General features: G+C 39.9%; 1 pseudogene; it reads left to right on the top strand.

The window, feature by feature from the left end:
* Nucleotides 1-3,849: 3,849 nt before the first annotated feature.
* On the top strand, nt 3,850-12,490 carry LOC140516149 (structural maintenance of chromosomes protein 6 pseudogene; annotated as a pseudogene).
* The last annotated feature ends 12,206 nt before the right edge of the window (nt 12,491-24,696 follow it).

Here is a 24,696-nt window from a genome sequence, read left to right as displayed (position 1 = left end):
TGGCTGAAACCTTTGGGTTTACTGGCCATATTATTTTCTTACAAGTTTTTACCATGCCTTAAACATAATTCATTCAGCTGTTATTGATTGGACAATAGGTTGCTTCTCAAGCACCAGCTGATCCTTATTTTGGGGCCCCATGTCTTAGAGTGAATGTCAGTAGTAATTGTTTCTCCTTTGGCCAACAACTGTGATTGTCTTCTCCTCCCAATTTGATTGAAGTGGGGGCACAGAAATCACCATACAATCACCTGGAGAGACTGGAACACAAGGGATTCCTGATGGCCAACTTTCATCTCTGTGGTGGTTATAGGTAATCATCCAAACTCCATAATACTGTCACACTTCTCACAGCATTTGATTACTTGGCAGAATAATTAACTGGAGTACAGCCTCTAACTGAACAGAGAGAATGAAGTTGAAGTGATAAAATGGGAAATATTTATTATAAGAGTACAGCACACATGTGATTGGAGAAGAGAAAGAATTTAATTTACTTTTTCAAAGATTGAGAGTTTAGGGAGTGATTTATATGATTTCACAACAAAAGGAGGCAGGAGAATAGGAGGGATACAGAGTACCTGGAACCCGGATATTTCTACAAGCTCTGTCTATTTGCAGCCAGTACAAACTAGTTTGTGCTGACCCTGAGGTTACTGGCACAAGAAAGGGGATCTGGGTTCACCCACTGGACACAGTAAAGGATCACTGGCATGTCAAATTTCAGCTACACTCATTCTTCCTCTTGATTGCCTGATTTTGATTGCCAGGTTATTTCAGACTCCCCTGGCTCAAGTAAATCAAGGTGATTACTAAACTCAGTTTTGTTCCATTTCTGCACTACAAACTTTAGCTCTGGAATTGAATTAAAACTGAATTCATGTAACTTTTGAGTAACAAAAAAGAAATTCGAGTCGCCAAGTGGTTTCTTAACCTAGCTTTCCCTCCTCAACCCTTCCTATCTTCAGATTGCTTCGTCTAGAAGTTTATAAGTTGCTAAATTCAGAGGGGGAATAAAGAAACTTGGCACTTTTACTGAGAGATTCATTCTGACTGTTGAGGTTTAGGGGCTCTCAGAACTGTAAAGTACTGACATTCTGGGTCCTGCCCGAATGAATTCAACCCAAACTTTCTTTCAGCCAGAGAAAAACAAAGTGTGTTTAAGGTCCACCATATTGGGTAGACTTTCAAGGAATTTGAGCATTTGTGAAGCTTGTATTTACAAGTGGTGCAGAATTAATCTGAGCACTTTCATAGAGGAAAGCTGGCTCTTATATGCAGAAAGTCTGTGGGAGGGATCTACGGGTAGCCAAGTAGTCTGAGGTGACTTGAGGTGGGGTTTAGGAAGGGTTTTGATGGGAACAGACAATGGAGGGCTAGGCTACTTTACGGGTAACAGATTTGGGCATGAAAAGCCAAAGCAAGTGGGAAGATTCAAAGAGAGTTGAAGGGGATTCTTAGAGCCTGTACCCCATCAATTTTCGCTCCAAAACTGTAAACTCCTAGTCTTGTCCTGCTCTTTCAGTTCCCCCAAACTAGTGAATACAGGGCATATCCTAAAGACAAAATACAGAGAAAAACATAGAAAAATCAAAGTTAAGGTAAGAGCAACTACTTTGGCGGTGGTCAAGAAGTAGAAATTGAGGGGATGCCCACCTCTTGAGGAATGGTTGAAGAAGTTGTGCTACGTAAATATAAGAGAATACCATTATGCTATAAGAGATAACAAAAAGTCAGATTTCTGAGAAACCTGGAATTTCATGAACTAATGATGAGTGAAGTGAGCAGACCCAGGAGAACATTACACACACTAACAGCCACAGTGTGTAAGGACTATTTTTGGTATTTATTCCTTCATGCAACGTCAGGATCTAAAACCCTTCCAAAGGACTCATGATATAAAATGCCATCGACATACAGAGAAAGAACTATGGGGCTGGATGGAAGAATGAAGTAGAGTATTTTCTCCTTTGCTATGTTTTGTTTTTCCCTATGTTTCTCCCATTTATTTTAATTTTTCTATGCAACATGAGTAATGTGAAAATGTGTTTAATAGGAATGTATGTGCAGAACTCATATAAGATTGCATGTTGTCTTGGGGAGGGATGGGGATAAAATTTGGAACTTATAGAAGTGAATGTTGAAAACTGAAAACAAATTAATAAATTTGGAGAAAAAAACTGAAGAAAAGAAGCCTACTTCCAAGGGAGAGCTTTCTACTCAACTTTTTACTTACCTGTCTGCCTCCTCCTTCTGCTCAGAGAGGATTTTTATTTCCCTTGTCTACATTTTGCCTGATTCCTGGGGGCACACCTCTGCCTGAAAACCCAAGATGGGCTTCTTCTTCTTGAGGAAAGTTTTAGGCATTCTCAATCCTAATCTGCTCCCCAAGAATAATCCTTTTTTGAGACTTGGTACTCTCACAGTTTGCCTATATCATCAAATCCTCTTAAAACCCAGGGTTCTCAATGAAACTTTTACCTGCAAGAAATTTTTTTGGGCCATACCTGTACATTAACTGTTTAAAAGTGACAAGAGGACCGAAATGACCAACCTCCAATCCCAAAGTGAACTCTAAATTTTCTCAGGTGGTTCCCCATACCTCTGCCTGATTACTCCCTAAGCACTCTCAAAACTCAATTTAAAAATAGAACTTCTTTCCAAAGCCCTCTGTGGCAGAAGTTTTCATTTGCTAGCATTCTGTCCCTGTAGCCTGTTCCAGAGGACTCTATGTTAGTAAAAATGAAAAATTAGAGATCTGCAGCATTAAAAACAGATAAATAGACATAAAACACGCAAACTTTCCTTACATAAAATTTGATTACTAGCAAAATGACTAGTGAATTACTAGTGAAAGGGAGAGTCAGATCACAGTCAGAGTGCTAACAAAATTCTCCCTGTGGGCCCAATACATGTATGGAAGTTTTTGTTAGAAATCTAGAGTGCAAGGCTTTGATCCTTTCTTGGTTGCAGTGACTGTGGCATTTAAAAAGATCCAAGAGACATCATTTCTGGGTGATTTAATAGTGTTATTAATAATGTCAACATTTTAACAGGAGGATGGTCCTTTGGTGTCTCTCTTAGACCAAAGATGATCACGGTGGGTGGGCACACGAACAAAAAAAACAACGTAACAAAGGACGCCAGATAGTAGTTGCCCACTCCACGAAAGTGCTGGAAGGAACTGCTAAACCAAATGTCCACCCTGAAAAAGTCCCCCGTCTGAATTTCAAATATTTGCCCTGTCAGAAAGGATAGAGATACACACAGGGAAACAAGGAGGGAGGAGAGGTGGAGGAAGCAGAGAGATGACTGCACTCTCTCTGTAAAGCAAGGAATGCCTGCAGGTGGAGGAGACCTGGGAGATTTTCGTCCATGGGAGCTGACAAGGAGAAGGCTCAGGACAGACGGGCAGACAGAAAGCCACATGATGCATCCTTTCGTCATTGCCACTGGCCACCTCTTTGTGGCCCTGGCATTGCCAGTTCCGAAGTATGAGACGGTGGGGGTAGGGGGATGGGTGGCGGAGAAGGCTGGAGGAGAAGGTGCCACTCAGGAATACTCGCCGCTCGAGCCCCGCCCCTACAGTCCCGCGCCCTGCACAGGCGCAGAAGGAAGGCTACTCCAGAGCTGTTTCCCCCCTCCCCAGTAAGGGGGCGGGGTCGAGAGGCTGTTGCGCAAGCTCGCGTCCCTTCCCCTTCTGCCTGGTGGCCGCCCAGACTCCAGAAGCCTCTTGCGGGGGAGATGCTACTGCAGATTGGGATCTGGGCCTTGCTGCTGCCGAGCATCTCAGGCTGAGTGGTGAGGGAATCGTACCGCACGGGTCCGCATGGTAGTGAGGGGGAGGGAGTCTACTGGGCGGAAGGGGAAGGAATCTACTGGGCGGAGGGGGTCTGCGGGACGGAGGGGCGTGGGGAACGGAGCCCCCGAAACTGAAGCTGAGCATCCATCCCCATTGCCGCCGACCCTGCTGGCCAGCTTGGGGCGCAGAGCTGCGCAGCTGAGCTTCTCGGGGGGCGGGTTGCGGGGGCTTCCACCTTGACCCTGTCTGCCGGACTAGAGAGGAAGGGGGGCCTGGGTTGGGGCTTTAAGAGGCTAAAAGGAGCTCTCCAGGGCTGCAGAGAGGCACCCTCGGATTGAGCCTCCTTGGGGAGGAAGAGGGGGAAGGGAAGAAGAGCTAGAAGGTCCTCCCATCCACGCAGGTTTCTTCTGTCACTGACTCAATGGCTGAGAGGAAAGAGGACTACATCACCCCATCTGCAGAGGGGCAGCCAAGTACAAGGCCAGGGCCACAGGGCGATGCGAATGAGGGCAAAGAGAGGGTTCTCTTTCAGAGTGTTTCTCAGGGAGCTGGTGCTGCTGCTTCTCATTCCGCTTCAGTGGAAATCGGCATCATTGAGAGTATCCAGCTGGAGAACTTTATGTGCCATGCCAAGCTGGGGCCAGTGAAATTTGGGTCCGGTGTCAACTTTGTGGTGGGACAGATGGGCAAGAGTGCACTGCTGACAGCTCTAGTGGTTGGTCTGGGTGGACAAGCGTTAGGATCGTCTTTGAGAGAGTTTGTGAAATATGGAGAGCTTTCAGCCAACATCTCCATTACATTACGCAACAGAGGGGAAGAAGCTTTCAAATCTGACCTGTATGGGGACTCCATAACGGTGCAGCAATGCATCAGTGTAAATGGTTCTGCAAGTTACAGACTAAAGGACCACGCAGGCAGCCTGGTTTGTTCTGAGAAAGCAGAGCTAAGGGCCATTCTCGATCATTTTAATATACGGGTAGATAATCCAATGTCTATTTTGCAGCAGGAGATGGGCAGGCAGTTACTGCATACCACAAATGATGGTGACAGATACAAATTCTTTCTGAAAGTGGCCCAACTGGAAGAGATGAATGACGATTACTTACGCATTTTGGAGAAAAAGGCCTGGACTCAGAATCAGATAGAACAGGGAGAAGCACTGCTGTGGGAACTAAACTGTCGGGTCAGAGACATAGAAAAGCGTTTCCAGAGTATGGTTGCCTCAAGGAGGAGAGTAGAGGAACTGAAAGTAGAGATAGCCTGGGCAGTAGTGAATGAATCTGAAAGACAAATTGAAGATATGATAACTAATATAAACATTGGAGATCAGCACACTATCAGATTAAACCAGGAATTGGAGGCCTGTCGGCAGAAATTTAATGAAGCAGCCAAGAAGTTTAAAGATATTCAGCAGAATTTGTACCAACTAAACAAAGAAGCCTCTGCATTAGAGACCAAATGTGTTGAGGCAAAAGAAGATGTAAACAGAAAAGACAAGGCGTATAAGAAAGCTGAAGTTTTATATGATGCTTCCCAAAATGAACTGAAAGAGTTACAAGGCAAGGCCAAAGAACACTGCAACCAAATTGAAGACCTGAAAAAGAATATAGAACAAGAAAAGTCGGAAAAACAGGAAAAAATTTTCACATTGAGGGAAAACATAAAGAACTTTCAGGATCAAGAAGATTCACTTGTTCAAGTAATGGGACATCTTCAGCAAGCTATCCAAAAAGACAATGAAGAATATTCTCGACTTAGGGAAGAAGTATCAAATATACAGAAAATACTCAATGATGAGCAGCAACAGCTAAACCGATTAAAAGACTGTAAAACTGATCCACTGAAACTATTTGAACCACAAATGACAGCCCTTCTTGAAGCAGTAGACAATACCCACAGACAAGGGTGCTTTACTTGCAAACCTATAGGCCCACTAGGAGCTTACATTCGTCTCCGAGATCTTGAATTGGCTTTGGCTGTTGAGTCGTGCTTAAAGGGCCTTCTTTTTGCCTTTTGTTGTAACAACCCCAAAGATGAGGAAGTACTTCAGGGGTTAATGGAAAAGTTTTATCCACCAAGCTCTCCACGACCACAGATAATTGTGGCACCATTCCAGTGTGAGGTACATGATGTAACACATAAAGCAGCCTTTCACCCAGAGTATCCAACAGTTCTCACAGCTTTAGAAATAAGTGAGGCAGTGGTGGCCAATGCTTTGATTGACATGAGGGGCATAGAGTCAGTGCTGCTTATCAAAAATAACTCTTTGGCTCGTAGAGTAATGCAGGCTCAGAGGCCCCCCAAGAACTGTAGTGAAGTTTTCACTGCTGATGGTGACCAAGTGTTGGAGAGACGCTATTACTCATGTGAAAAATTGAGACCTACTTACCTGATTGATGTGGAAATAGAAATAATTCATGTGGAGAAAGAAATTGAAAATAAAATGGCACGGTTGTCTGTCTATCAGCAACATGCATGTACACTTGAAAATGATATCAGAAAGAATCAAGAAATTTTGAAGAATCATGATCTACATTTAAAAGAAATCCAGATGAGAGTGACAAAAATCAACATGGAAATAAGAGATCTGGAGAAGGAAGAAAACCAACCAGGAGATATCTCCATTCTGGAAAAAGAAGCACAAGAAATTAAAAAGCTGATGACAGAGGTGGAGGAAAAGGTGAAAATGAGAAAGGAAGAGATGAAGAATTTAAGAAAACAGAAAATGGTTGCTGAACAGAGACATGAAAACATTAAGATAGAAATGTGCCAAATTTCAGAATCAACAGAATCTCTGAATCAAGAATTAAACAATGCCGGTTTAGAAATAGATACTGAAAAACGATACATGCTGCATTATCAAGATTGGCTTAAACAACACCTGAATTCTCTCCAAGTGACAAAGGAAGAGCTGTCTATGAAAGAGAGGAATCTAGAGATAGAGCTTGCTCAAGCCAAATACCTCTGCCCAGAGCGAAAAGAAATTAAGGAAACCCCCTCTGTTCTTGAAGAGACAGTTAGTCTGTTAAAGCAGAAGATAGCATCAGAAAACAGAATTTATGGAAGCAGAGAAGAAATAATACAGCAGTACCAAAAAGTAAGAGAAAGACATCAGGGTCTAGATGTTAAAGTGAAGAATTTGAAGAAGTGTATGAAATCGTTGGATGAAACATCACAACAAAAATATGAAATATTGCAGCAATTTAGGAGAGGTTTTGCTTTACGATGCAAGTTATACTTTGATAACTTACTGTCGCAGTGGGCCTACTCCGGAGAAATGAGATTTGATCACAAAAATGAAACCCTCTCTATAAGAGTCCAGTCTAAAGAAGGAAATAAAGCTGCTTCTGCTGACATCCAATTCCTAGCAGGGAGTGAAAATTCTTTTTCAAACTTTGTTTTCATTCTCACTCTATGGTCCATCACAGAATCTCCTTTCAGATGCCTGGATGCCTTTGATATGTACTTGGACCCCGTCAGTAGAAGAATTGCGATGGACATGATCCTCAGGATTGCACAATCCCAGCAATACCAACAGTTCATCCTGCTCACTCCACAAAACATGAGCGTTCTGCCTATAAATCCTCTGGCTAGAATATTCATATTGCCAGATGCTGAAAGTGGCCAGACAACCCTGCCTTTCAGAGCAATCAGGCAAGGGGCCGAAGACTAAAGCTGATTTATAATTTTTAAAAGTAAGTTTTCATTGGTGTTTCTTGCTTTCTGTTTGCATCACTATAGTATTCAATGTGTACTTCTTTACCACTTCTCGGAGAACCATCCCATATGACAAATCGCATTTTTTTGTAGAGGAAAAAGAAGAAAAAAGTTAGCACAATTGATTGACATAAGTATCTAAAAACGTGGGTAATATTTAGTATCTGTAGATCTTTCACCTCCATGAAGGGCTATCTCTTCATTTGAGTCATACTTGCTTTTTATAATTTTGATTTGTGTATGTGTGTGTGTGTTCTATCTATTTACATTGTTGTAGTTGCTGTGTATATTGCTTTTTCTTACATCACTCTGCACATCATTTCTTACAGCACAGTAATATTCTATTACATTCAAACATTCCCCGACTGATGGATATCAACTTTCTTTCCAGTTGTCAGCGATAATAAAAAAGTGTTGCTGTAAGTATTTTAGAGTATATGGGGACATTTTTTTCTTATCGATGGCTGCCTTGAGAAATAAGCTTAGTAGTCGAGTCTCTAGTTCAAAAGGTATGGACATTTTAATAACTTTACTTGCATAATTCCAAATTCCTTTAGAAGATAGTTGTACCATTTCACAATTCTGAAAATGTATTATTATGCCTGTCTTTCAAAGCCTCTATGACACTATCTTTTGCCATGTTTTGTCTTTTTTGCCATTTTGCAGAGTGGGAGGTGAAACTTTATGGTTCTTTCAATTGCATTTCTCCTTTATTAGTCATTTGGAGCATTTTTCATGCAGTTGTGAATTCTTTGCCTTCTTTGGACAACTGTTCGTATCCTTTAACTATTCATCTGTTGAGAAATGGATATATGATATCTTGGATACTGAACTCTGATCAGACAAAATTGCTATAAATTCTTTTCCTCATTTGACCACTTCCCTTCTTATCTTAGAAGCATTAATTTTCTCTGTGCAGAAGTTTTTCAGTTTCACGTTCCATCTTCAGCTCCAAACATAATACTATGTTCATTCAATTACTTTACTACATTTGCCTGGAAATCTCCATGTCCATGTTTTCCGAGTGTTCCAAGTGCCACACAACCCAGAGGTTCCAGTTTCTCCACTTTCTCTCCGCTCCCCCCCCCCAAAGTAAGAGTCCATTTGAAGTACAATATTCCTAGGCCTTATCCAGTGTAAAATCCTAATCTCCCTTCACCCTAAGAGTTTTCATCAGTTGAACTCCATCTCACTTCCAAAGTAAGGGCTCCTTCCTTTCCCCTTCCTTTTACCTCTCAGTCTTTCTCCCCTCCTCCTCAACCCTTTTCGTTCTGAGATCATAGATGTCACCTTCCCCTCATTTCTAGCCCTTGATGTGACCCTGAGGTATCACTCTTCTCTTTCCCCCTGATCCCCTCTCCCCTTTTATGCACCTTCCCCTATTGTAACCTACTCACACAAAAGAAGCATTCATCTGTAAGCCAGGTGTTGCCAAGTTCTGTCCATAATGCCCCCATCAGCATCTTCGTTGTTACCTAGACTAAATTTCCACTTTACTGCTGTCTCCTTCCACACATTTAGAAAAAGTCTTGTTGACCTCTCTTTTGTCACTCTATTGCTGTTACTGTCTTTGCCTGAAGCATTCATTCACTCCTGCCTTTCTGTTGTTTTTGGTGTTCAAGAGGTAAACAATCTCTGCAGTTCTGATTTTCTTTCTCAAAATGTTTCATATTCCTTTCTCTTCTTCTTTTCTGCCTTTGCCTTTTTCTTTCTTGATTTCTCTGGTCAAGCTCAGATTTACAGGGTAGGGTAAATGTTCTACATAGAACTGTATCCTCAGTTCCATTACTCCTCAAAGCACAGTACATTATTCCATTTGTTTCTCGGTTTTCTATTGCGCACAGAATAGTCCTGTGATCATTGAATGTTCTTTCTCTTGTATTTGAAGTTCCTTCTTCTGATGACTTGCAGAACTTCTTAATTCTGAATTCAATCAAATTTACCCATTATATGATTATCTTCTGGAAGCAGTCTGTGAATTCTTTCAGTTGTAATTTTCATGTTCTGTATTCAGAAGTTCTGGACATTTCAATTATTTACTTCATTGTGGTGTTAAAATTTTCTGTCCTGATGTATTCTTCTGAGAGACCTATGATCCTTATGTTGTCACTGCACATCCTGCCTTGAAATTCATATTTTGCTTGCATAATGATCATATTTTTATTTAATGTTGTTTTGACTCCTGTTTTTCTAGGTTGCCCACTTCTGTGTATATACATTCTTAATTTATTGTTATCTCTTTTGTTTCTTTGGCAAGGCTTGTTATTCATTGCACCTTCAGCTTTTTCTATTCCATTCATTGAGATGGCCCTGGAGGAGATGTGAGGCTGGTGACCTTGCACAGCCCTCACTCACTCAAAACAAAGTCAAGTGCAAGTCATGTCATCATTTCTCTGATGGCATGGTGTTCTTCAGCAACGAAGGAGGAAGACAGTCCTGTGAGTAGACGCAGCTGCCTGAAGGGGGACCCAACTAGCTGGGTAACTCAGCTCCTTCTCTCATGTCTGCCTCCCCCTCCCCTTCCTTCTCCTCTACAAAGGAAGGTAAATTTTAATGGCCAAAAGATGTTTAGTTGACTTGAGTTTTATTATTTAGTTTCTTTCTTTTTCCTTCCCTTCCCTTCCTTTCCATTCCCTTCCCGTTTTTTCCCTTCCTTCCCTGTCCTGTCCTTTCTTTTTCCAAAACCTTAAACCTAATGCAGATGGCTCTGGAGGAGACGTGAGGCTGGTGATCTTGCACAGTCCTCCCTCACTCAAAACGAAGTCAAGTTCAAGTCATGTCATTATTTCTCTGATGGGATGGTCTTCCTCAGCCGTGAAGGACGAACACCCACACAAGCTTAATGCACTCTGAAGCTGGGATGCCAATGTGACCCTGCCTAAGGCCTCTTCTGGACCCTCCTAGCTTTAGACTGATTGTCAATAGTAACTGTTGCTGTTTCTCTCCCAGTCTGATGTCTTTTTTTTTTCTTGGCTCATTAAAGGGGCTATCCTCTGGCTAGTTATTAAGCAGGCTTATTCAATGTACAGGTGTTACCTCACCTTAAGTGAGTACCTGCAAAGATCTTGGCCTAAATGTCCCAAGGTGTCCCAGCTCATCCTGGGTCATCTGCAGTGATCCAGATGAATATCTGGTCACTGGATTTAGATGGCTCTGGAAGGGAAGTGAGGCTGGTGACTTTTCATAGCCCTGCCTCACTCAAAACAAAGTCACGCGCAAGTCATGTCATAATTTCTCTGATGGCATGGTCTTCTTTGACAACAAAAATGATCACAGCAACAATTCCATTAATTATTTTTGTTGTGCCAGACATAAATTCTGTTTGCATACTTCTCATTTCTCCTTTGAACCACTGAGGAATGCAATATTGTGGTTCCATGTTCTCAAATTCCACACGGTTATCTGTGTTATCAAGTGCTGAATCATTTTCATTTTTGTTTCTTCAGTATTTCTTCATGAACTGGTGCCTGAACTTTTTAAATGAGATATGAAGGCCGTATTTCCTTCTGTTTTTATCACTTTCCTTTTTGATTTGTCGGTTTATGTTGAAGTTCTCTGAGTTTTTTTCTTCCCAAAATCTGTGGAATTTCCATTATTTTTCACTCATCATTTTTGTTATCCCTCCCTTCTTGACTCCCTACTCTCTGATTGTAGCTTTCAAAGATTCTCAGCTTCCTGTCATGCTGGGCAATTCATAGTTCACTAAACTATGTCTCTGCTTTGAGTCGTCAGAACTGGCCCCAATTAGTTGCTGTGGCAAAATTTTGGGATACTTTGTGGAGTGTTGAAAAGCCCTCATATATGCATTTCTTGTCCTTCTGACCTGTTCCACTCTCTGTTTTTCAGGTCTCTGGCCTGACACAGGCAGTTCAAAACTTACTTTCCTCAGCATCTGTGGTGCAGTATTTTGCAGAGCAGGTTCTTCTAGGTTGCTACCACTGACTGACTTTTTGCTCCTGAAGGGCTCTAACCAAGTTGTCTATGAAGGACTGAACGAACTTTCACAGCCTGGAGCTAGGCACTCCATGACACTATAAAGAGAGATGGAGAAACCAGGGGTGGGGGAGGTGGATTTTGATGTAAGTCTAGGTGATGTACTTGTTTCTACTAATGCAACCCCCCTACCAGTTGCAGGGGATGTACAGAAAGGGACCTTGATGTATAATTTAATGTGAGTGTACTGTTTGTTCATAATGAGATTATATATAATGTATATATAATGTATTGTATACATCTATAATTTTCTCAGAGTATCTGCAGTCATGCAAATATGTCAGTGCTTTGAAGAAATTACATTTATTAAATGTGTTTCAGAAATTAAAAAAAATACTTTGTTCCCCCAAGTGGTAGAAGTAATAAACCTACTCCTTGAAAGGTGAAAAGAACCTGAAAATATATTCCTTGTATTGAACTGTTTTGAAGAATTCGAGTGTTCATAGTTTTAATCTAATTTTTAATCGTCCTTTATAAACTCGTCTCTCTTAGGGAAATTTATATAACTCTGCTTTGCCCATGTCCAAATCACTTAGAATGTAGGCTTCCTCATGGGAAGAGCTAACGGCCAGCTTCTGGGAGAAAACATTCCATGTTCCCCCACCACATGTGTGGGAGTAGCCTCTTTCCTCTGGCCTTGTTGCCAGAACAGGTTGAGTCCCAATAAGCATAATCTTACTTCTTTCCCCTATGTCCAGGAAGTTAATTCCTTGGACTTCCTGTTCATCTACACTATGGATGCCCTGGGTGGGGGCAAGAACTACTTCCCCCTTCTTTGTTTCCCTGACAAATGGACTTTCTGTTTTGTTCTTTTCTGTCTTGTTTTCCTTTTTCAGTTCTACGTTCAAGATGGAATCCCTATACTAGCCACGATGAACTTGGAAGCACGATTTGAGAAAGAATTTTGTGCTGGAGAATCCACGGAGGGTGGGAGGAGTGGAGAGGGGCGGGATTGAAATATTATATAACTGACCTTGATTTGTTCTGGATTTTTATTTTCCATTTTCTGTTTTTATTTATCCAGAAGTGAACATGGGAGAGAGACAGCAATTTACTTCTTGTTCTGTCATCTTGACTTTTGAAGTCCCAAGCTTTTAATTCCCTTAGCCAGGCAATCAATAAACATTTAAATTCCTTCTGTGTGCCAAGGAAGCATCATGGAATAATGAAGTGCTCAACTGCCACTAGATATTGAGTGAAGAGCTTCCCCCAACTATTTATGGTCTTAGGGTGATTCTTCAGGGTACAGAGGGAAGTAACTCCCTAGAGTCACAGTGTCTATAAGCTGTACTTAAACCTAGGTCTTTTTGCTTCTACCCCCATCAACTCTATTTCCATCCCTGTGAAGGCAAGTCTATGGAATTTCCAAGGCTGTTAGGTGGTGCATTGAATAGAGTGTTAGACCTGGTGTCAGAAAGACATCTTTCTTTTTTCTTGTCTTTTTCAATTTTAACAGTTTTATTTTATTTAACAACAGAAATCACCATAATATACCAATGCTACAAGCTTCCTGCGATGTTTAGTGATCCCATTTATAGGTGCCCAGAAAGCATGTGAAAAGCCCCTTTTCCTGTATTCTTTGTAGCATTGATTATAATTTCTAGTGCCACATTACTGCAAATTTTTAGATACAGTCATGTAGCACATTGTAACAAAGACGTAATTCAAGTTTTAAAAGATTTAGGAAGTAGATGAGACTACAAAAAATGACCCACCCATGCATTAGCTCAAGCATATATTGCTCATTATAATATACTAAGTGCTATATAAAACTCACTAGTGGGCGAAAGGCTAAAAACATAACGAATGCCTGAGGAAATTATAACATAAGAATTCTATTTCATAAGGTTGTTTTTTTTTTTTTTTCGGAATGAGAATCTTGGAGCTAGTATTTTTTAAATTGTTTAATTATTTAATTAATTTTCAGTTTTCATTACTCCATTCCGCTAGGTTTTGAGTTCCACATTTTCTCCCCATCTCTCCCTGCCCTCACCACAAGAAAGTGTGTATTCTTATCTCCCCTTGCCCAGTCTACCCTCCCTTCTATCACCCATCTCCTTTATCTTATCCCCTTCCTCTCTATTTTGTTATAGTGCAAGCCGGATTTCTATATCCTATTGCCTATATTTCTTATTTACCAGTTACATGTAAAAGCAATTTTTAAAATTCATTTTTGAAACTAGGAGTTCCTACTTCTCTTCCTTCCTCCCTGCCCACCCATCCCCACTGAGAATGCAAGCAATTCAATGTAGGCTATACATATTTAGCTCTGCAAAGCACTTCCGTAGCAGTTGTGTTGCGAAAGACTAGCCAAATTTCCCTCTGTTCTATCCTGCCTTCCATTTATCTCCATTGATCTGTGCTGTCACAGTAGTGTTTACTTCTGGTTATCCCTTTCCCAATTTGCTTTCCCTTCTATTATGTTTCCTGTCCTATCCCCTTCCCTCCTGCCTTCCTGCAGGGTAAAATAGACTTCCATATCCAGTTGAATGTGTGTTATTCCCTCCTAAAACCAAATGCCTTGAGTGTAAGGATCACTTATTCCCTTTAATCTCCCCCCTCTTTCCCTCCATTGTGAAAGTTCTTTCTTGCCTCTTTTATGTGAGATGATTTGCTACATTCTAACTCTCCATTTCTCTTACACTCCATTCAAGAGTAAATTTTATATTTAGGTGTTCTCCCCTCCTATACAGCTCGTCCTCTGCTCCATGTCTATGTATATATGTATGTATACATATATACATATATATATATACATACACGTACCTACACATATATGATATATACATGCTTACGTTCATACCCATACACACCTACCTATGTTCATCTAACATAGGTTCCAAACACTAATATATATTCTCTCTAACTACCCTAATACTGGAAAAGGTGTCATGAATTACAAATATCATTTTGCCATGTAGGAATGTAAACAGTATAGCTTTCAAGAGTCTCTTATGGCTTCTCTTTTCTGTTTATCTTTGCATGTTTCTCTTGATTCTTGTATTTGAAAGTCAAATTTTTTATTCAGCTCTTGTCTTTTCAACAAGAATGTTTGGAAGTCCTCTATGAGTATGCCTTAGTCCATTATCCAGTTTCTGCATGGCTTTTCTGCATCGTACCAGGAAAACTTGAATATGCTTTATCAACCAAAAATATAAATTAAGATGTAAGTAGCAGCCAGTTTCTCCATATTTTTGGTGACTAATACACCAGAAACCATATAATAGTAAGGAAATGTCATCTCTTTCTTTTTGGTAAGAAGAAAATTGATCATCATTCAAGCTTAAAAGAAAAAATGGGTTGTATTGGTGTAATAACTGCGAGAGACCAAAGCAGTCTCCTGTGAAACTAGGTTTATGAAGCTTTATGTTAGAGCAGAAAAGGAAAAGAAATAAAAGGCTCTTCAGTCCAGTTCTAGACCTTCCTTTCCAAGGTCTTGAGTTGCTGCTCAAGGGAGTTTGTCACCTGCTAGAGCTAGGTCTCTTAGTTCTTCCTTCAGGGTGACCCTTATGATTTCAGCTGAGCAAAGATGAGAACTGAGCTCAGGATCATTCAAGCAACACTAATTAAGCACTTAATATTATTAAGCAAAATATAAAAATAAATTTTAGATGCAGAGTTTTCATTTTGATTGGTTGGCATTAATGAAAGGAAACATTCTCCATTTGGGCTTTCACCCTGATTAACCAGGCAATATTCAGGACAAAGAGAATCAAAAGAATTTTATTATAGGTATATGAAGGTAGCAACACGTTTCCCGGCTAATTACTGAAGATCAGCAATGGCTCCAAAGTGGAGACAACTATGATAGGTAACTTTAAGACACTCCAGACAGGTCGATCTTAGCAGAAGAGACTGGGCCCTTGCATCTCGGTTCCTTCCCAAGGTAGCAAGAATGTGACAATTTTCAGGTAGGGGTAGGTAATGAAGAGCAGGTAATACAAAAAGCTGTGGATTTAGTGTCTCTTTTCCCATCATAGCCTCCCTCAGTACTGCCTGATAACCAGGGCTGGGAATGATGGAATGATTGATTATTCAGCATAGCTTTCAACGATTCCCCCATTTGGTGCTAACCACATAAGTGGAAGTAACTGAACAACAAAACTAATATATACGTGTGGATGTATGCTTGCCTGTACATATGGAAGAGTTCATACATACATACATGTTTATATACATACATACACATGCACATATGCATATATACGTGCACACACATATAAGGTTCTGCACCACATTAGTGAGTATAAACGAGGGGATTTAAACTCACAATAGGAAACAAGTGTCACAAATCAAATCCCATGTTTCCATGAATATCATAAAATTAAACAAAGCTAGATGTATTGCTCCAAGGAGAAAAACCTCTCTGAATAGGGTGGTAACCCACTCCCAATGTTCAGTTAATTAGCACATTTCGTCTTGAGTCCCATATGTCCCCTGCAGTTGTCTGGTCCTTGGAAACATCCTCCCTGGGCCATCCCAGAATAGGTCTTTTTCTCCTCAGGTGGCTCTGGAGAAGTCTCTTTACAGTGGATTTGCTTCTCTGCCTCTAAGTCACCTGAAGAGTCCTAGATGATTGTATGAAAATCTTTTGTAAAATGGATCTCAATACAATTTGTACATGCTTCTAAATTTGCTTCCAATAACTAGGTCATATGGTGAAAACCAGCTCAAACTTCATGATTCTGGGCTCATTACCCATAGCACCATAAGAACATCAAATTTAGGAACTCATAATTCACTTGAAAGTTTAGACAACTTGAATTATGGCATACCATTTGCTCCTTCTATCTTCTTTATAATATCAATGCAACTTCATATGTAAAATATGAAACCCAATTTCTAGAACTTAAATGAGCAAGGCCTTTCCAGAACATGCTATAAAAACATGCTGAGGAGCATATATTCTATGAGAACAATTTATTTTGACATTTAAATCATCTCATCTCATTACTTCTTGTAATGGTGAGGGAATTTTAAGATCTTCACTATCCCTTAATAAGCCCGTGTGTGATCTGCTCTGAGCTTTGGCCCAGTGCATGGCCTGAGTCACATGGAGTTGATGGTGGGAGGAGCTTGCCAAACATGTTGAACAGGAAGGGTGGGGCTGAGAGAGAGTGAGGCAGGGCTGGGAGAGAACAAGGCAGAGCTCAGGAATAGTAGCTTGTGTGAGTGACAGAGGAATTCTGTCTAAGGGAGCATGTTCGTGGTGAGGCCTAACAGCGGGAAGGCCTGGAGATGGCAGTGCTCCTTTGACTGGTAATGTGTACAAACTTTGTTATTACCATGGTGGAATTGTCTTTCTGGTGTCTGAATAAATATTTTGCTTTCATCTTGTTGGAGGAGATTTTAAGTTTTGTGAATTTACTCTGGATATATGCGTGCACATCCAGAGTGGCCACTGTGGGTATTGCATTGGCACTACACTTTTTTAAAAATTTACACTCCTCTTAATTTCATTCTTAGGGTTAAGAGAAACTTTCATGATCTATTTCCATAAATGAACACATAGCTACTAGTACTCATGGTAAGTAAATAATTTTTATCCCTGGGTTCAGCTTTTAATGATATATGTCAACATAATAATCCCAAACTATGTTAAAACATGTTAGGTCATTAACCATATTCAAATGGATATAAATATAGTCTACTGTTTTCAGAATCCCTTAAAACAATGGGAACATCCTTCAAGTGATTCTTAATAAGTTGTCATGCATTTTAGGACGTACTCTTCACACAAGTTCTAATTCCAGATTAAATAACAACCATAAGTAAAATAAGATTTCCCATGAAAGTATCACAAAATAGTTCATAATTTACTCACCACTAAGATAACTGACTACTGAAATCCTATTCCTTAAAACTAAAACAGAACAGGTTCCTGACTTCAGTCTTTCTCTCTCTCTCTCTCTCTCTCTCTCTCTCTCTCTCTCTCTCTCTCTCTCTCTCTCGATAGAGAGATACACCCATACATACATATGTTAAAGTCTGTCTCTGTTCATCTTCCATTTTTGAAGATGACTATGCCATCAGAGAAATGATGATATGACTTTCACTTGACTTCGTTTTGAGTGAGGGAGGGCTGTGCAAGTCACCAACCTCACTTCCCCTCCTGGGCCATCTTGATCCAGTGACCAGATATTCATCGGGATGAGTGGAGAAGGCCCATGATACAATGGGAGACCTTGGCTTATTCAGGTACTCACTTAGAGTGAGGTAATGCTCATTCAGTGAATAGGCCTCTCTTAGAAATAAACAGGGAATAGCCCCTTTAATGAGAAAAACAAAGAAAAAAATAAGTAAATGGAGCTGGGAGGGAAAGAGCAACTGTTACTATTCATAATCACTCTGAAACCAAGAGTGTGCTAAAGTCATACATGTGGTGTATGTATGTATGTATTTTGTTTCACAACCTTCTTTACCTTTGTCTAATTATACCCATATTGTTGTGGTGGAATGAGATACTTCAGCAACTGAATCTTACACACATAACAAATTAAAGCACTGATTTAACTCTTGCTTAGGTCATGGAATGATTACAAATTCAGAACAAATAGCAAGGTCCTTCCCACTTGAAGCTTAATACAGTAATTCAGATGCCTTAGTATTCATCTAGTAACTAATTGATCCAGTATTGCAATGGCACAGTTCCACTGTTTGCTTATCCTGATAGGAGAAATTTGCTATGAGAGTTAGAAGCAGGGACATGATTTTAACAGTATCAAAAGAGACCCTCCAATTCAAGAGTAAGGGTGCACCATGACTCAATATAACACCAGGTATATAGGATAAAGTGTCCCTAGTTCTGTTTGTGTTCAGGTAGGAATTGCTGGTTCCTAGAACAGGCAGTCATACAAAGCTCCACTTCCATTTACAGGGTCCCAAAGCCAGACTCAGGATTTAATCAGGTGGGAAATAATCTTTCTCAAAAGGACATAATGGGAAAACAAATTTGAAAGGATTCCTACCTTCAGTCATGCCAAGGTAGTCCTTAAGCCCTTACCCAGATACAGACATACTGCCTGGGATAGCTCGCAAACTACACTCCTTACAGGCAACACAAGTGGCATCTCCCTTGAATGGTGAACTACTGGTCTCATGACAATGCAGACAGTCATTTCTGAAATCACAACTGAGAATAATATCAGATTACAGTCCCATGAGACTTCACCTCCTACAGCAAGTTTCACTAAATACAACTTAAGAATTAGCTATTATTTGTCCTCTCATGGTGTTGAAATAGTAAAGTTTACTAAGCCTTTAAAAATTTACTCAATATCCTTTTCTTCCTTTTGTCTTCCCCTAGAGTCTGAACTTACCCTCCTATAAAATATATCACTAGATATCAAGAAAATAATTTACACTCTGCAATTCCACATAGATAGTGAGTATATGATAGTTCACTTATTATAAAACAACACTTATCAATTGCTGTAATCCTCCAGATACACACACACACACACACACACACACACATGCTCACACACACACAAACACACACACATACTACCTTAACAAGTGGTAGACAAATAAATTTAGATGAAACTCTACATTATAAACAGGCTTGAAATTTCATCCCCCACTTTTGTTGCATGGAGCGTTTAGATCCCATTTGCTCAGTAGGAATTCTATAACACAGCTAACACTTGCACAGGGTTGATAAGAATTATGAACAATTGATCCCAAGAATCCTTGTAAGTTTACAAAGATATTTTATAGGCTCTTTTCTTTATACTATTTTCACACATAACCAATTTTCCACTTTTCTTTTATAAAGTACCTAAAATATTTGATAGGTTTTAACATGATGATTAGTTGATTGGTTGGTTGTTGTTCTTCGTACTCGAAAAGGACCAAAATAACATCACCATGATAAAGTGAAATTTCAGTATGTCCAACTGTGACTGATCAGAACAATATGAGCTCCGAATGTTCTACCACAGGTTGGGCACAGATAGTCCATGTGAATATTTGGGTTGGATACCATACATTTGCACATTCTACATTTGTTTTGTGCTGTCTCAATTCTGCTTTGCTCATAGAGCACAGCACCTTTTCTGATGTGTGCAGGCTATGCTGAGTGATCCTGTGCAGTGTCTTCCATGTTGCACAGTCAAATCCAAAGTTCTTTAGAGTGTCTTTGTATCGCTTCTTCTGATCACAGTATTGATCTCCTGTCCCCTGTGAGTTCTCCATAAAATAGTCTTTTTGGCAAGCATATATTTTGCATTCAAACAACGTGACCAGTCTATTGTAGTTGTGCTCTCTGAAGCATAGTTTGAATGCTTGGCAGTTCAACTGGAGCAAGGTGTCTGTACCCTTTCCTGCCAGGTGATCCTTAGCATGATGACAATAAGTACAAACAGCTTAGCTAACAATCTCATGGTTTTCATTAGCAACAGTCAAATAATTTCAGGTGAAACTTACTTTGAAATATTGTCAAATCTGGCGGTTTATGAGTTCTTAAGTTACAGTACTTCAGAATATTACATGTGGTCACCAGGGCTGATAAAATGACTTAATAGTTTTAAAACATTTTCCACCTTCTTTTAATAGTATAATTCATGTCCTAACAACATCCAGATTGCAAGGCAAAATGCTCTTCTAACAGCATATCTGATATAAGTTTACCAAATTTCAAAATGTAAGAAAATTTAGAAATTCTGTCCTACCATAAGCAATTCTATGTATTTGAAACTTGCAACAAAACCTGTTACCAGTCAGGTGACTTCAATTCATTTGAATGTGTTTCCAAATTACACATAAGATCATCTCATCACTGTCAGGCCTAGAGGCCTGTGGGCTACCCGAGTCTTCCCTTACCTCTATCGGAGGTCTTCGGTTGGCCAAACCGGATGCTCGTATGAGAGAAAGGACGTTCCAGAGTCGAACAAGGGTTGAGCTTTATTTCAGGGTCTAGTTACAAGTGCAGGGGAATTCTTCCTTAGGAGGGAGAGAGAAAGATCTCCCAAGGAGGCAAAGATCTTACAATAAGAGATTGGAAGTAGAAGTATAAGTGGGGAGAGAGGGGGAGGGGAGAGAGGAGAGAGGAAAAGCGGAGCCTTGTTGTCCTCACACGTGGCCCCTCCGCCCAAGAGAACTTTCAGGCTTTCCTGATCCTACTTAAGCTCTCCAGCCGCATAGTTTGCGTCTGAATACCGTGCTGTTAGGTGTGCCCAGATCCGGGACAATCTCGAGGGTGGGGAGAGCTCTCTCCCATCACATCTCTCACGGGAAGAGGCGGAAATACACGAGATAGCTCGGTTCACCTCGATTCCCAGTCGTTTCCTGGGAGGGCCTCGTGAGAACTCTAAGATTTAGAAGTTCCCACCTTTACCCGCCCGAGACTGTCCACATGGAATTGAGCTTCCATCCCCAGCACATCACCATTGGCATTGTATACTGATCACATCTAAAACTCCACATAGAATTGTCAAGTAAGAAGCAATTACATCTAAATAAAGAAGTAATAGAAACAGCTAATATTTATATAGCATTTGCCCCATGTCAAATATTGTGTTAAGGTTTTTACAGTCATGTGATCCTTATAACAACCTGGGAGATGGAGCTATTGTTATCATAGTACATATTAGTAAACTGAGGTAAACCAACATAAGATACTTGGCTTGAGGTCACACAGCCAATAAATATTTCTTGATGCCAAATAGCATATGGACACAATTACAAGATATTTTTTGCATAAATAAAGTCAGATCTGAGTGGAAAAACAGTTGCTCATGGATAGGCCGAGTCAATATAATAAAAATGACAATTCTACCTGGATTAATTAATTTATTCAGTACCATACCAATCAAACTATCAGATAATTATATTTTAGAGCTGGAAAAAATGATATCTAAATTCATCTGGAAGAACAAAAGTCCAGAATATCAAGGGAACTAATGAAAAGAAATGCTAGGACAGGTAGACTAGCTTTATGAGATCTGAAATTGCATTACAAAGCAGCATTTATGAAAACCACCTGGTACTGACTAAGAAACAGAAGGGTAGACCAGTGGAATATGTTAGGTACTCAAGACATAGTAGTCAATGAATGTAGCAATCTACTGTTTGATAAACCCAAAGTCCTCAGCTTTTGGGATAAGAACTCACTATTTGGCAAAAATTGCTGGGAAAACTGGATAATGGTGTGGTGGAAACTAGGCATAGAACAATGCCTGACACAGTACACAAGAATAAAGATCAACTGGATACAAGATCTATGTATAAAGATTGATAATATAAACAAATTGGTGGAGCAACAAATAGTTTATTTATCTGATTTATGGAAAAGGGAAGATTTTGATTACATTAAACTGAAAAGTTTTTGCACATTCAAACCCAGTGCAAGGAAGATTAGAAGGGAAGGAGAAAACTGGGAAAGAATTTTTGCAACTAGTGTCTGTGATAAAGGCCACATTTCTAAAAATATATAGAGAACTGAGTTACATGTACCAGAATACAAGTCATTCCCCTATTGATAAATGGTCAAAAGATATGAACGGCCAGTTTTTAGAGGAAGAAATTAAAGATATACAAAGTCATACGAATAAATGCTCTAAATCACTATTGATCTGGAAGATACAAATCAAAACATCTCTGAGATACCACATCACACCTATCTGATTGGCTAACATGACAAAACAGGAAGATTATAAGTGCTGGAGAAGAGGTGGGAGAGTTGGAATACTAATTCGTTGTTGGTGGAACTTTGAGCTGATTCAACCATTTTGGAGAGCAACTTAGAACTATGCCCAAAGGTCTAAAAAAGTGTGCATACCCATTGATCCAGCAATACCTTTTCTAGGACCGTATCCCCAAGAGATCATAAAAATGGGAAAGGGTCCCACATGTACAAAAACATTTATAGTAGCACTCTTTATGGTGGCCAAAAACTGGAAATCAAGGGGATGCCCATCAATTAGGGAATGACTCAATAAACTGTGGTGTATGAATGTAATGGAATACCATTGTGCTATAAGAAATGATGAACAACAAGAGTTCAGAGAGGCCTGGAGAGATTTATATGATCTGATGCTGAGCTAAAGGAGCAGAACAAGGAGAACTTTTTACACAGCCACAACCACAGTGTGAAGATTTTTTTGGTAGACTTAGAGCTTCATTGCAATGCAAGGACCTAAAATATTCCCTATGGTCTTTTAAGGCAAAATGCCTTCCATATCCTGAGAAAGAACTATGGAATTCAACCACAGAATGTAGCAGATCATTTTCTTTAGTATTCCTTTTTGGTTTGTTATGTGATTTCTTCCATTCATTTTAATCCTTCTGTGGAATGTGACTATGGTGAAAATGTATTAATGTATTTAATAGGAATGTATGTGCATAACGTATACAAAATTTTATGCCCTTTTGAAGAGGGAGAGAGGAAGGAGGGGAAGTGAGGGGGGAAGGAGAAGCAAGGAGGGAAAAAAATCTAAGCTGTATGATAGTGATTGTAGAATACTGAAAATATGTAAATTTTAAAAAGAAAGCAAATACCAAATACAGTTTATATTAGGGTCCGATTTGCCATAATTATCCTGATAGAGGAACACATTCAGACCACATTCTGATTTCCTTTGGGACAGGTGTGAAACCTAATCTAATCAAATCTGGTTTTATATATGCTACCCGCATCTATAAACTCATTTTAAAAAAAAGGCAAATGGTGACAATTTCCAGCTCCCTATGATCCTTTACTTTATTTCCTTAAAGAACTGGATCAATTCTTAGTCCCCAGACTCTTTTACCTCTCTTTCAGGCTTTCTAGATAAGGAGCTCTCAGAATCAATCAGCTTTCATTTCCTATTTGACACCTCCCCCACCCCCACACTGAATTCCAAACTGTATATCATGAACAACTGTAAAAAGTTTCCCATATCCTTACTGAATGAAATCACGACCCTTTCTCCCTTATCTTTCTAAAATCTCCAACACCTTGTACTTCATTTATATACGTACATACACACACCCAAATATTCTTCTGCATCTTTCCTAGTCTTTACTGAGCTTCATCTCTGAGGTATGGACTTAACTAGCAGGACATTAATGAGCTCTTGCACTTTAAATCCCAGGAGTCCTGCTCCCTCTATGAATATTCCCATGCAAATGTATTCTCATGCAAACACATGTAAGACCTTTACTCATCTGCCCCACGTGGCACAGGCCTTTTCTTTTGTCTTCCTTGATTTTTACATGAAACAAAAAGCAAATTTGGATTTGGGTGACCTATTTCTTCTTCCTGCCCTGACTCTTGGGAAGCTAAATTCTCTGTTACTTCACTGCCTAACTAAAACACTGGGGTGGGGGTGAGGGTTCACTCTAGCCCTCTTTCAGCAACAGTCTGAATGTCAGGTAGTGGTGAGGGAGAAGGCCCTCCCAAAGTTAGAGCCAGAAGTGAACAAGCCCCCCTCCACTCCAAAAAACAACAATCTCCTGACTGTTGCTTGCCTCGTATTGAAAGAAACATTCTTCATTTGTGCTTTGTGAACATTGGCTTTGTAGTGCCTGTACTATCAAATATCTATTGAATGTGCTAGAGCTTGCCTTTCTCACAGAGAAAGTAGACAGTGGTTCAGACAATTAAAGAACTAATCAATCAGGAGGACTTCTGATGTCCAGGGCTGCTTAATATCTCGGGGATTCTTTGTGAAGTAAGCATTAGCTGAACTCAGAGATGACTGCAACTGCTGAAACCAGTCTTGACCAGCTCAGAGAGAAAAGAAAACATCTTCATTCCTGAATTAACTAAAGAGCAGCAAAGATGATGCTTTCTGATTTATCATATTTACAGATATCTCACCCCCACTTCCTTCCTGACTTACTAATTTATTGTGCTTCTCCCTTAATGCTGACTTAGCCATTAATACCTCAAAAAGTCCTAAATACCTCAAATATGTATAAATCCTTTCCCACTCCCTTTCAAGATGAGAACATTGATTCATGGTGGATAATTCCAAGATTTTCACAAGGTGATTTTCACAAGTTATGCTGAGGTTGTGTTAATTTTTTGCTCTTCCCATGTTAATATGTATATCCACGTATTGTAAAAACAAGAGTAATTTTGCATAATGAATGGAAAGAAGTCAATAAACATGAAACCATACCAGTTTGTTCTCATTGCTGGAGGAAGGCGGCCCTACTCGACCTGAGCACAGAATCATTGAATGATTTCTACTTTAAAA

This window comes from Notamacropus eugenii, chromosome X, assembly GCF_028372415.1.
Source record: "Notamacropus eugenii isolate mMacEug1 chromosome X, mMacEug1.pri_v2, whole genome shotgun sequence".
NCBI classification, from domain to species: Eukaryota; Metazoa; Chordata; class Mammalia; order Diprotodontia; family Macropodidae; genus Notamacropus; species Notamacropus eugenii.
Note: the sequence above shows the minus strand (reverse complement) of the source record. Positions and strands in the feature narration are given on the sequence as shown.